Source organism: Xiphias gladius, chromosome 13 (genome assembly GCF_016859285.1).
Source record: "Xiphias gladius isolate SHS-SW01 ecotype Sanya breed wild chromosome 13, ASM1685928v1, whole genome shotgun sequence".
Taxonomy (NCBI): domain Eukaryota; kingdom Metazoa; phylum Chordata; class Actinopteri; order Istiophoriformes; family Xiphiidae; genus Xiphias; species Xiphias gladius.
The window spans coordinates 11,182,289-11,187,968 of record NC_053412.1 but is presented as its reverse complement, the minus strand read 5'-3'; positions in this window follow the sequence as shown (position 1 = coordinate 11,187,968).

The window sequence follows — 5,680 nt, the reverse complement described above, 5'->3', positions numbered from 1 at the left end:
AACACTGAGCAGGCAACTAACAGCAACTTCCTGTCGAAGTGCGTTTTTATTTATTTCAAAATAAGAAAGCCCAATCTGAAAGCACAGTATTAAAAACAACTGCACAAGTGTAGAAATGACAGAATTTTATTTATTTTTTTCACGCGGCGGTACGGTAACTGCAATAAGGTTGGCAATTACAGGAAAATAATATGGCAATCCTGCCACTACCAGTGTTATTGATTTAAGCAAATTGGAAAGATACCCTGGACTCAAGTATGGACCATTTGAATGCGCATTATTCGGAGAACTTTTAATTGGGTAGGTGAACCGGATACGTAATACACTGCAACGACTGGCAAAAAAAATAGCACCAACCAAGAAAACATACTTAGGCTTAAACTGCAATACAATCTGTGTGTTTGTTTTATACCATATTTAACTGAGAAAAATGTTCATCAGCAGCGAGAATGTAGCTTTTAATATTTATTACTCAGTGTGTTTGCGACCGTTTTTCTCCTTTACGTTGTCGATGTGGACCTATGCGGTTGCTAAGGGCTGGGCCTGGTTTCAGAGCTGCACCGGTTTGTTTTGATCATGTGTCCCCACCTAGGGGGGCAATAGAGAACTGCTACATTTTAAAGCAAAAGGTGGCTTTAAAAAAAATGAATTTACCTAACCTCCTATATATAGTAAATGAACTTACATCGACAGACTGTTCTTACAAATCGAAAAGAAATGATAAATAATTATTTCACTACAGAAGGTACAGAAGCCTTAGCAGTGGTAATAGTGGGCCTACAGACCCTATTCTTGACCCCTTCTTTACACTGCACTACACCAGCGAAGGCTACGGTCATAGATAACTTCATGAAATGCTTCATGTAATAAAACTGTGTTAACACGGTTTACATTCAGTTCAACTTCAAATTGTGCTCTGACTCAAGATGTGGACTGCAGTGGCCATGTGTGTGTTTATGGTGCTGCAGGAGAAGGTGTCATTCTGACGTTTTTGATGTAATGATTCTAGCAATATTAAAATGGGACGGTGTATGTGATGCATTGGACACCTCCCTCATTAAAATCTCTGTCTCACTCACTCACGCTCACAAGCGTGTGCATCAGTAAAAGTCACGGTCATCGTGTAGTGATTTGAAAACACGGCTATTTTGGTTTGAGGCCATGAGTTTTATCCGGGCCAGTTTTCAAAAAGTGCCAAAAAAAGATGCTTTTATTGTGGCAAAAGAGCATTATTACACAGTCAGTATAAAAAGACTGACACAAAAAAGAAAAATCAGAAATAAAACACATGGAAATCAAATAAAAGAATAAAATTATAAGTGCATGTGTTACATTAATTTTTTATTGCAAGCTCAGACCTTAGGACTTAGAAAGTGTGGAACCCTATTGGTTTACCACCATTGACAGCTGCTTTATTACAGAATAGAAACACAGAGGGCACAATGATTGCAGGACACAGAGTGGGAACTTCTCCTCTATATTTTGTAGTGTTTTAAGTTTTGCAAACATATTAAAATCTAGTCAAACTCTATGTAGAAGTTAATAAAGGGTTATGCCATAAAAAGTCTGTATGTATTTACCTGTTGAAACTGTTGAGAAGATTGTATTTTTTTCTTGGGATACCATATAAATTTCTTCAGCACATAATTAAAACACTTGATTAGCATTTGAGTAAGAAGTGTGTGTGTGCGCGTCTGTCACTGTCATACGCTACTTTTGGGGACAAATCTCTGACCAGTTCATTTGGTACATTTCAGAAAAAGAACAGTGGTTACGGGTAGAGTCAGGGTAAATCTCCAGGAAATGAATGCAAGTCTATGTGATGTCCCTAAAAGGGACCAAGGTCAACGCGCGTGTGTGTGTGTGTGCGCACGCTCGAGGGCTTTGATGTTTGAGGCTTAATTGTGACGTGATGATTCTTTATGACGAATTCTGTTCTACAGTCAATTTCTCACCTGAGCAGAGACAGTGAACAGATCGAAAGAGACTTTCACCGAGAAAACTACGGAGAAATAACTGACGAGAAGAAAGTACCCCATTGTGTTTGAATGGATACTTCAGCGCTCGACATGGATAACAAGGTAAGAGGATTTAGACTTGAATCGCACACACACGCACACACACACACACACACACACACAAAAACATACATACACAAGTTGAGCTCAACTTCAGCGGCTCTGGGAGAAAGTTTACCATCAGTTTACCTTTTGATGAAAAACTCTTATCAGAGATTTCTATGTCTGTCAGCTGTGACGTTATTTAAAATGAAGAGAAAGTGAATTATTCATTGTGAAGAGTTCTGATGGGTCAGATATTCTCTGCACGCTAATATCTGACAGTTAATTGTTCAAAGGCAACATTTGACATAAACACTTTCATTTGGACCATGAGCTTTTAAAATGCATCTAGTCACAGATTTCTGTCTGGTCTGTCTGAACGCAGACGGGCTGCAGAATGAATGAAGAGATGGTTTGTGGTTTGCGCACAGCACCAGGTACCATTAGAGTTAATAAACTGTGTGGTCATGTAGATTTTTTTACTGTCCCATCACAATGGTGTATGAAAGATGCCCGGTTGCTAAAATCTGATTGTTCTTCTTTCTAGATTCCATCAGATGAAGTGGGAGAAGCAACTGGGTCCAGCAACTTGGACGTTCCCCTGTTGATATCAGAGGTCTTCAAGAACCTTATCAACCAATATCTACAGGATATCACAGAGAAGTAAGTCGCAAGTTAAAAGTCAGCAGCCAGCAACCAGTAGCAGAAATTACAACTATATATGTAGATGTATATATTGGTTTAAAAGTTTGTTTCGCTCAACCATTCTTATTCTTTTCTTCCAGGCAGTGGATGTTTTTGGCAGCTGGACACGTAGACAAAGACACAGCCAATCTGCTATCTCAAATGTGTCATGAGGTAGTAGATTCGGTCAGCAGCTTAGTCCTGGAAGATGTGGCACCTCAGGTTGTTCCCCGGATTTCCCCGGAGGGCCCCAGCAGCTCCACCGACAATCATTTCACACGGTAAGTGAAAAGCCTCCAAACGCTGTTTTATTCACATACACTGTCTTCTTTAAAATCCATATTTTATGTAGCATTTTGTAACCTTGGGATTATTACAGGCCAAAAAATGAAGTTATTGATCAATCCTGCCTCTTAGAATATATTCTCATCAGATTCTGGTAGAAATCATTGGCTAGCAGGGTTGATTTATGTGATTTGTTAAAACGGTGACCCCAAGTTTTGAAAAAGGTGTTACAAGAAGGAAATGTTTGAATACCACTGCCCAGATCAGATCAGTTGACTAATGTGTGACTCTCTCTCTCTTTTCAAGGGACAGGAATCATTACCGCGTGACGGAGGAAGATATCCAAGCAAGCCTTGGAAATTCTTTTGACCTTGGCTTTGGTGCAGCAGTAGGAGTCGAACATGAGATGGCCCACCTCTCTGACAAACTGCTGGAGTTGTTTGCAGCAGAGGTGAAGAAGAAGGTGAACTGCTCGCTGCCTCTTATCAGAGGGCCAGACTCTTTCATGCAACCAGAGGAGCCTGCAGCTGAGCCAGAAACACGTGTGTCTCACATTGAGGAAATGGTTGACATTATCACTTATTCACTGTGGAGATACATAAAAGCCGAACTTGAGTCATCTGACAGCCAAAGATGTCTGGACAGTCATTGCCAAGAAGGTTTGTATTCAGTCGAGGAGATGGAAGTCCAGGACATTGAGGAGGAGGACATTGCTGAAATTGTCAGCTTTATATCAGTGAGTCAGAGTTCAGAGTGCTCTGCCAGCTCTGTAGATCAGTTGACACAGCGAGAGAGGACATTTCTCGCCGTGTTTCTCGGGAAGCTGGTGGAGTGCGTCACCGACGCCACAAGGACATCAACATGTGACGTGGACTTTGACGGAATGTTGACACGTCTGAGAGAGAGGACTGCGGGAGAATTAAGTTCCACTCTCCCACAGACTGTTGGAAAGGTCCACATCCGCGTCTACAAGAAGCTTTGTCGGGAGTTTGGATCTCCAAAGCTGCTGCAGGCTGCCATGGTGTCCAGGGACGGGGCTTTTGAGGAAGCAGTTGCCAAGATTTTAAAAGCGCAGCTGAACAAGTCCACAGAAAAAACCAGCAGCTTTGCAAAGAAAGTGAGGAAGTTTTTTTGCAAAAGGACCAGCAAACTTTCTCCAGCATGTGAGGTACTTGACGTATCAGTATCTCACCGTGAAATCATGGACAGGAAGAATTGTTTGACGCCCTACCCTTCGAGGAAGCAGAGGCGCCCCGCCATCATCAGGATGTTCTCTTCCGTGGCCAGGACTCTGAGGAAGCCTTTCACCTCCTGCACCAGCGGTGGATCACTGGATGACTAGAACACGCAAATATCCCGTGTCCAGTCTTTACCCCCAGTCTTGATTGTTTTGTATTAATCTTGAAAAAATGAAAAACCAAATTAAAAATCATCGGATCATTTTTCAAGATTAATACACACTCTTAGAAAGAATGTGTTTGATAAAGTACCAGAAAGATTAGTTTGACAAAGTAGAGCTTAAGCTTCTTCTCTACTTTGTCAAACAAGTCTGATTTGTGCTAAAAAGAGCTTTTCTAACGACAAATGAAAAGAACACATCTCTTTTAAGAGTGAGGGCAGCACGGTGGCTCTTTGTTGCCTCACAGGAAGACGGCTGAGGGTTTGGTTTACTCGGCCCTTTCTGTGAAGAGTTTGCATGTTCTCCCCGTGTTGACGTGGGTTTACTCCGGGTGCTCCGGTTTCCTCCCACATTCCAAAAACATGCAGCTAAAACTCTAAATGTCCCACACATCTGCAACTGATTCTTCATGTGGACTGGAAATAAATTTAGCTAAAAATTAAAACGGACACATGGTTGTGACATCTCTTTTGCCATCATTTACTGTGAGAATTAGAACAGTATTCAAAGTACAGATGGATGACGCATGAATGGAAAACCCAACATGAAGCGTCTTAGTTAGATATTGTTCCACCTTGAGCCTCCAAAGCAGCTTCATTGCTTCATTGCGGTTGAGTTGATATTCTAAGTGTCTTGGGCATCCAGACTGCCATATTTGGAAATAAACATAACTTTAAAAACGTATGATGACCACGGTCTGAACATGTCGAACTCCTGTTTCTTCCTATTGCATCGACTGCTTGACAGGATCTTGCTGTGTACCGAGCAAGAAGATCATACACAACAGTGTGTCTGTGTGTTTGTGTGTGTACCAGAGCACTTTTCTCCAGATGTTGAGTATTAATGAAGTTCACCTGGTAACTGGAAGCGCTGGTCCGAATGGTTCCATGTTCTCATCAGTCCACACAGTCCTGGGGCCTTATGAGGGCATGACAAGGACATTTGTGGGTCTTTGCAGCCTTAGCTTTTGTTTTACTTAAAATCTACTCAGTTTGCTGCTGAAAACCGTATGACGCCATGTTTGACCCACAATCCTGTCTCTATGTGTTGATTTGGAAATACAATTCAAAACAATGGAGCAAGTAAAAAGAATCACCAAACTTAAATGTAAATCATAAACTCTCTTCAGACCTAGATCAAAGCCAGTTGTTAACTGCAGACTATGGCCGCTTTTACCAGTAAGTGGTGACTTATTCATTTATTGCTACACTGGAGCAGGTGGAACGACAACTAGGTTTGCTCTTACTGTAGA